This window comes from Bison bison, unplaced genomic scaffold, assembly GCF_000754665.1.
Source record: "Bison bison bison isolate TAMUID 2011002044 unplaced genomic scaffold, Bison_UMD1.0 scf7180017864091, whole genome shotgun sequence".
Taxonomy (NCBI): Eukaryota; Metazoa; Chordata; class Mammalia; order Artiodactyla; family Bovidae; genus Bison; species Bison bison.
The window spans coordinates 488213-497622 of record NW_011494663.1 but is presented as its reverse complement, the minus strand read 5'-3'; positions in this window follow the sequence as shown (position 1 = coordinate 497622).

Here is a 9410-nt window from a genome sequence, read left to right as displayed (position 1 = left end):
ACTGTACAACTCGATAGCAAAAACAATCTGCTTTTAAAATGGATAGAGGAATGGAATAAACATTTTTCCAAAAGAAATATACAGATGACAAACAGGTATATGAGAAAGTGGTTGAAATATAATCATCGGGAGAATGCAAATCAAAACCCCAATATGATATTACCTTACATCCATGGCCATTTTTTAAAAAGAAGATAATGAGAACATTGGTGAAGATATGGAGAAATTGGAATTCTTGTACACTGTTGATGAGAATTTTAATGGTGCAGCCAATTTGGAAAGCAGTATGGAAGTTACACAAAAAACTAAAAATAGAATTATCAAATGATCCAATAAACTTCCTTATGGGTATTTATCTAAAAGAATTGAAAGCAGGATCTCTAACAGATATTTGCACAACCATATTCATTGCACAGCCTTCCTCAGTGGCTCAGTGTAAAGAATCTGCCTGCAATGCTGGAGCCACAGGAAATGCAGGCTTGATCCTTGGGTTAGGAAGATCCCCTGGAGGAGGGCATGGCAACTCGCTCCAGTATTCTTGCCTAGAGAATCCCATGGGAAAAGAAGCCTGGAGGGGTCGCAAAGAGTTGGACACAACTGAAGCAACTTAGCTCTCAAGCACTCAAATTCACTGCACAGCATTGTTCACCATAGCCAAGAGGTAGAAGCAACTCAATTTCATTTTACAGATAAATGAATGAAGAAAGTGTATTCATATATATATATATATATCACTATTCTGTTCACAGTGCCAATTGTCTCACTGTTCACACTATTCACACTGATCACTGAAACCAGGGTAGGCAAGGCACGAGCTAAGAGGCTGGAAGGAGACTTGAGGAGCTGCAGGAACTGCAGACACATTTATTCTCTCCTAGGTGATGCAGCAGCCATGGCAGTAGCCATAGCATAACCCAGCACAATACAAACTCTTTCCTGGCTGGCACAGTGGCCATAACAGTACTTTCTCCAGGCTGATGCAGCAGCTGTAGCAGTAGACATGCTATATTCTCTCCTCTTGTGGCTAACCCAACAGACACAGCCTTGATGCAGCAGTAATCAGAGCCATCATGGTGAAGCTCTTACAGACATACTGTAGGAAGTAACCCATGACCAAGCGAGCACCTCGTGATACACATGCGCAGTGGTATAAACGATCTCAGCTGTTACAGTCATTATTTAGAAAATGTGGGGAGAGAGAGAGCCTGAACATGACCTCTTGGCCAATTCGCTCTCTCCCCACACTCCACCCCGCTTCCGGGCCTCTCGCCTCACATCCTACGTGCAGTCCATCTTCTGTGATATTCCCCTGGTGAGTAACACTGACCCTTGGATTTACATCTTGCAACAGCAGTACCTACAGCAACAAATAGTTACATCCCCAATACATAACAAAACCCAACGCTGGGTACCACCTGCAACTCATGTTGCAGTCCTTGCCCTCATGGGGCTAGAAGAGCCAATCACCACACGTGGAGTGCCTTTATCTTCCATGGCCAAGTCCAGTCCACTGTTTGTCCTTAGAAATCACAGGAAAGCCTCCACAGAGGCAGGTCCACCCATGAGGCTTTTTTATTAAGGATCCACAAAACCCCCTACAGGCACTGGGCCCATCCCTTCAAGGAGGGGATATTTGTGGCATTCACAGCCAACCCACAAAATTCCAAATGCTTTCACACTGTTCTAAATCTGCAAGAGTCCGAGGGTAGTAGCACATCACAGGACACAGCCTGTCTTCGTACAAATCAGCCCACGGTTGCATCTGCCTAATCCAGATGGGACCAACATCTATTCGGATTATTTGGACACCCCTGCCAGCTCAGGTCCCCCTCCAGGGTCTTCACACTTTCAAAATGACATCTCACATGCATCCCTCTACTTCTCTCAGTAAGGACCCACAAAACCCCCATAGGTGCCAGGCCCACCCGTGTCCCAGAGTCACAGAAGCCAAGTTGCCAAGGTTTCCCCTTATCGTCACTTACCACCTCACTGTCAGAGATGTTGGGTTCTTCATGGCCACGGGGATCTTGATCTAATGCTGATATACTTTGCTCTAGTTCTTCCAAGTGTCTCTGCATACTGTGTACCAGTGTACCATTGTGTAAGGCACTATACATATTTGCCTTCAAGGCAGTCAGGAAAATCCATGGTGCCAGCAGCAGTCAGTGCCACCTTGTTCAGCAAAGCACCTGTAACATCTTTTCAATGCTCCCTGGCTAACCATCCACTGCCTCCCAGTCTTCCAGCGGAGTCCATGCTGAGAGGATTACAGCCACACGGTACCACACGCTATCTGGTGGTCACTGGCTTCCTCCATTCAGTAGAGCCTCAGGCTCCTCTACCTGATGGGTATCCTGCCAACTACATTAATTGTATCACTGATCCTGTTCACAGTACCAATTGTCTTGCTGTTCACACTGTTTGCACTGTTTGTTGAATTCGGGGTAGGCAAGGCACGAGCTAAGAGGCTAGAAGAAGACTTGAGGAGCCATAGGAACTGCAGACACATTTATTCTCTCCTGGCTGATGCAGCAGCTGTGGCAGCAGCCATAGCATAACCCAGCACAATGCAAACTCTCTCCTGGATGGCACAGTGGCCATAATAGTACTTTCTCCTGGCTGAAGCAGCAGCTGCAGCAGTAGACATGCTATATTCTCTCGTCTTGTGGCTGACCCAACAGACACAGCCATGATGCAGCAGTAATCAGGGCCTTCATGGTGGAGCTCCTACAGGCGAACCACACAAAGTAACCTGTGACTAAGCGAGCACCTCGTGACATGTATGTACAGTGCTATAAGTGATATCAATGTTACAGTTATTATTTATGAAACATGGAGCAAGAGAGCCTGAATACGCCATCTTGGCTAATTTCCTCTCTCCCCACAATGTGTATATTACATTATGGGCATCCCTGGTGGCTCAGATGGTGAAGAATCTGCCTGCAATCCAGGATACCTGAGTTTGATCCCTGGGTCAGGAAGATTCCCCAGAGAAGGGAATGGCTACCCACTCCAGTATTCTTGCCTGGAGAATTCCAATGGACAGAGGTGCCTGGCCATGGAGTTGCAAAGAGTTGGACACAACTGAGCTACTAACACACACACATACACACATTCCATTATATATTAATATATACTAATTCAACCTTTAAAAAGAAGGAAATTTTGGATTAAGGGAGAAGTGTACAAGATTACAGTATAGAAGAACATAAGCTCACCTCTTCTTCTGAAAACATCAAAAATAAAACTACAGTTAAGTCCTCTATATACCAACCTTCAAGTTGTGAAGTTTCAAAGATGTGAACATGTTCAGAGAAAGGATGAAAAGAGACAAGAGGAAGAAGTAACTGAAAAACTGAAGAGATTCATGATGTAGGAAATAGCAAGGAGATTATGTGAGGAGGCACTGTTAGCTTATGAGACATAGGACCTGAACCGAGAACAGGACAGGAAGCTTGCAGTAGCCACTGAGAATGCAATCCAGTGCTACTGTGTCATCAATGACAAGAAAGAAAGCTTCTACCCAGACATCACTGGATCATTTTTAAAGAGTGTAGATAGAACTTAATCCATCAAGGAACTAGAACTTGGCCATCAATGTCAAGCATGAGCGAAACTGTAGTTTGCCCTCTGTTTCCTATTGCTTAAGATCTTCATTTCTACCATCTCCCGCCCCCTTTTCCTCCTCCAGTCAGTAACTCTTGTTGCCTGTTCACTTGATGCCAGTCCCTGAATACCAGCTGTTGTAATGTACTACTGTACTTTTTAAGGTATTGTACTGTAAGATTAAAAGTGTTTTCTTTAATTTTTGTGTTTGTTTTTTATGTATTATTTGTGTGAAAAGTATTATAAACCTATTACAGTATTTATGTACTATATGGCTGTGTTAGTTGGGGGCTTATGCTAACTTTGTTAAACTTATGAACAAACTGGACTTATGAACACATTCTCAAAACAGAGCTCATTTGTATGTAGGGGACTTACTATAACTACTGAACAATCACTGAAAGAAAACACTGAAACCTACCAGGAAAGATACTGTACATCCAGAGATAAAGAAGAAACCTCAGCAAGATGGTAGGAGGGGTACAGTCATGACAAAATCAAATCCCATACTCACTGAGTAGACAACACACAAACTGGGAAAAAATTACACCACAGACATTCTCCCATAGGAGTGAGAGTTCTGAGCTGCCCCACATGAGAATCCCCAGCCTGGGGTCTGGAAAAAGAGGTGGAGCTCCCAGGAAACATGGCTAAAAAGGCCAGCAGGGCTTGACTGTAGGGATTCCACAAGACTGGAACATCAGAAACTCCACTCTTTGAGGTCATGTGTAAAGTCTGTGCACTATGACACAGAGTAAAGAGCAGTGACCTCACAAAAGAGAGGGTCAGACCTACCTGCTAGCACTGGAGGGGATCCTGCAGAGGTGGTGTGTGGCTCTGGCTTGCTGGTGACAAAGACAGTGGTGGTGCTAGCTCTGGGTAGTACTCACTGCTGTGAGCCTCCTGGAGGCTGCCATTTCCTTGCCAGGAAGGAAGGAAACAACAACAACTCTAGCTGTCCTAGAGTGCTAGAACAACTCAAGCCAAGCAGCTCACGGGGCATGAACGCTGCCCCACCCACCAACAAGTGGGCTGCTTTGTCTCCCTGAGCATACACCTGTCTGCTAAACACATGTCTTATCATGACTCTGCTCATCAGAAGGACAAGATCCACCTGCATCCACCAGTGGGCAGTCTCCAGTCATTCCCACCAGGAAGCCTGCGCAAGCCTCTTAAACAGCCTCATCCGCCAGAGGGCAGACTTTGAAGCAAGAAAAACTATACAACTCAGCAGCCTGCAGAATAGAGACTGCAATCACAGAAAGGTAAACAAAATATGACAGCAGAGAAATATATTCCAGATGAAGGATCAAGATATAACCCCAGAAGAAAAACTAACTGAAAGGGAAATAGGCAATCCACTAGAAAAAGAATTCAGAGTAATAATAGTGAAGATGATCCAAGATCTCAGAAAATGAATACAGGCATAGATCCAGAACATAAAAAATAACTTAACAAAGATCTAGAAGAATTAAAGAAAAAGCAAACAGAGATGGAATACAAAAGAATACAAAAACCAAAATAAAAAATACGTTAGAAGGAATCAATAGCAGAATAACTGAGGCAGAAAAACAGATAAGTGGCCTGGAAGATAAAATGGTGGAAATCACTACTGCAGAACATAATAAAGAAAAAAGAACAAAAGGTAATGAAGACAGTCTAAGAGACCTCAGGGACAACAAATAAACAGCGACATTCATATTACAGGGGTCCCAGAAGAACAGAAAGAGATAGGACCTGAGAAAATATTTAGGAGATAATTGTTGAAAGCTTCCCTAACCTAGGAAAGGAAGCAGTAACCCAACTCCAGGAAGCACAGAGAGTCTCAGGTAGGATAAACACAGAAAGGAACATACCAAGAGAATAATAATCAAATTAACAAAAAATAAAGATAAATAAAAATATTAAAAGCAATAGCAAAAATAAAAACAAAATATATAAGGGAATTCCCATAAGGTTTGCTGTTGATGTTCAGTCACTAAGTCACGTCCAGCTCTGTAACTCCGTGAACAAAAGCACACCAGGCTCTTCTGTCCTCCACTATCTCCTTGAGTTTACTCAAATTCCTGTCCACTGAGTCAGTGAAGCTATCTAAACATCTTATCCCCTGTCATCCCCTTCTCCTATTGCCTTCAATCTTGCCTACATCAGGGGCTTTTCCATTGTGTAGGCTCTTCGCATCAGGTGGCCAAAGTATTGGAGCTTCAGCTTCAGCATCAGTCCTTTCAATAAATATTCAGGATTGATTTCTTTTAGGATTGACTGGTTTGATCTCCTTGCAGTCCAGGGGATTCTCAAGAATCTTCTCCAGCACCACAATTCAAAATCATCAATTCTTTGGTGCTAAGCCTCCTTTATGGTCTATTTCTCACATCCATACATGACTACTGGAAAAATCATAGCTTTGACTACATGGACATTCGTTGACAAACTGATGTCTCTGCTTTTTTAATATGCTGTCTAGTTTTGTCCTAGCTTTCTTTCCAAGGAGCAAGTGTCTTTTAATTTCATGACTGCAGTCACCATCCATAGTGATTTTGGGTCTCAAGAAAATATAATCTGTCACTGTTCCCACTTTTTCCCCTAGTATTCATCATGAAGTTATGGGACTGGATGCCATGATCTTAGTTTTTTAGTGTTAAGTTTCAAATCAGCTTTTTCATTCTCCTCTTTCACCCTCAACAAGAGTCTCTTTAGTTCCTCTTCACTTTCTGCATTAGAGTGATATCATCTGCATATCTGAAGTTGTTGATATTTCTCCAGGCAATCTTGATTCCAGCTTGTGATTCATCCAGCCCAGCATTTCACATGATATACTCTGCATAGAAGTTAAATAAGTAAGGTGACAAGATACAACCTTGTCATATTTCTCTCCCAATTTTGAGCCAGTCAGTTGTTCCACATCTGGTTCTAACTATTGCTTCTTGACCTGCATACAGGTTTCTCAGGAAGGTAAGATAGTCTCTATTCCCATCTCTTTAATAATTTTCCACAGTTTGTTGTGATCCACATAGTCAAAGGCTTTAGTATAGTCAACAAAGCAGAAATAGATGTTTTTATGGAACTCCTTTGGTTCCTTCATGATCCAATGAATGTGAATGTTGGCAATTTGCTTTCTTGTTCCTCTGCCTCTTTGAAACCCAGTTTGTACTTTTGGAAATTCTTGATTCATGTACATCTGAAGCCTAGCTTGAAGAATTTTGAGTATAACCTTGCTAGCATGTGAAATGAGTGCAACTGCATAGTAGTTGAACATTCTTTGGCATTGCCCTTCTTCAGGATTGGAATGAAAGCTGACCTTTTCCAGTGCTGTAGCCACTGCTGAGTTTTCCAAATTTGCTGACATACTGAACATAGCACTTTAACAGCATCAACTATTAGGATTTTAAATAGCTCAAATGGAATTCTATTATCTCCACTGACTTTGTGCATAGTAATGTTTCCTAAGGCCCACTTGACTTCACACTCCAGGATATCCAGCTGTAGGAGAGTGACCACACCATCATGGTTAACCAGGTCATTAAAAACTTCTGTGTTTTTCTTGCCACCTCTTCTTAATCTCTTCTGTTCTGTTAGGTCCTTATGGTTTCTGTATTTTATTGTGCTCATCCTTGCATGAAATGTGCCTTTGATATCTCCAGTTCTCTTGAAGAGATCTCTAGTCTTCCCATTCTATTGTTTTTCTCTATTTCTTTGCATTGTTCATTGAAGAAGCCTTCTTATCCCTCCTTGCTATTCTCTGGAACTCTGCATTCAGTTGAGTATATCCTTCCCTTTCCCCCTTGCCTTTTGCTTCCCTTCTTTCCTCAGCCATTTGTAAAGCTTCCTCAGACAATCATTTTGACTTCTTGAATTTCTTTTCTTTAGGATGGTTTTGGTCCCTGCCTCCTGTACTATGTTATGAACTTGTATCCATAGCTCTTCAAGCACTCTGTCTACCAGATCTAATTTCTTGAATCTATTCATCACATCCACTTGATTTAGGTCACACCTGAATGGTCTAGTGGTTATCCTTTCTTTCTTCAATTTAAGACTGAATTTTTTTTTTACTTTATTATTTTTAATTGAAGGATAATTGCTTTATAGTATTGTGTTGGTTTCTGCCAAACATCAACATGAATCAGCCATAGGTGTACAAATGTCCCCTCCGTCTTGAACCTCCCTCCCACCTCCCTCCCCATCCCACCCCTTTAGGTTGTTACAGAGCCCCAGTCTGAGTTTCCTGAGTCATACAGCAAATTCCCACCAGCTATCTATTTTACATATGGTAATGTGTGTTTCCATGTTATTCTCTCCATGCATCCCACCCCGTCCTTCCTCCCGCCACCACGGCTGTAAGTCTGTTCCCTATGTCTGTGTCTCCACTGCTGTTCTACAAATAATTTCATTAGAATCATCTTTCTAGATTCCATATATATGCATTAGTATAATATTTGTTTTTCTCTTTCTGACTTACTTCATTCTGTGTAATAGGCTCTAGGTTCATCTACCTCATTAGAACTGACTCAAATATACAAGCAGCTCATACAAGTCAATACCATAAAAAAAAAGCAACCCAATTAAAGGGTGGGAAAAAGACCTAAACAGACATTTCTGCAAAGAAGACATACAGATGGCTAACAAACACATGAAAGATTCTCAACATTGCTTATTATTACAGAAATGCAAATCAAAACTACAATGAGATATCACCTCACACTGGTCAGAATGACCATCATCAAAAGTCTACAAACATAAATACTCAGGAGAGTGTGGAGAGAAAGGAATACTCCTACACTGTTGGTGGGAATGTAAATTGCTGCAGGCACTGTAGAGAATAGTATGAAAGTTCTGTAAAAAAGTAAAAGTAAAACTATCTTATGATCCAGTAATCCTGCTCCTGGGCATATATCAGAGGAAAATCTAGATTCAAAAGGATAAATGCACTCAAATGTTCATAGCAGTGCTGTTTACAATAGAGAAGACACAGAAGCAACCTAAATGTCCATTGACGGATGGATAAGATGAGCGTATATACACAGTGGAATGTTACTCAGCCATTAAAAAGAATGAAATAATTCCATTTTCAGTAACATGAATGGATCTAGAGGCTGTCATACTAAATGAAGTAAGTCAGGCAAAGAAACAAATATCATATAATATAAAAAATGGAACAATGGATTGGTTCAAAATTGGGAAAGGAGTACATCAAGGCTGTACACTGTCACTCTGTTTATTTAACTTATATGCAGAGTACATCATAAGAAATGCTGGGCTGGATGAAGCACAAGCTGGAATCAAGATTGCCGGGAACTATATCAGTAGCCTCAGATATGCACATGACACCACCCTTATGGCAGAAAGTGAAAAGGAACTAAAGGGCCTCCTGATGAAGGTGAATGAGGAGAGTGAAAAACCTGGCTTAAAACTCAACATTCAGAAAACTTTAAGATCATGGCATCTCGTCCCATCACTTCATGGTAAATAGATGGGGAAACAATGGAAACAGTGAAAGACTTGATTTTCTTGGGCTCCAAAATCACTGCAGCTGTGAAATTAAAAGACTCTTGCTTCTTGGAAGAAAAGCTATGATAAACCTAAGCAGCATATTGAAAAGCAGAGATGTTACATCGCTGACAAAGGTCCATACAGTCAAAGCTATGGTTTTTCCAGTAGTTGTGTATGGATGTGAGAGTTGGACTATAAAGAAAGCTGAGCACTGAAGAACTGATGCTTTTGAACTGTGGTGTTGGATAAGATTCTTGAGAATCGCTTGGACTGTAAGATCAAACGAGTCAGTCCTAAAGGAAATCAACTTGAAAATT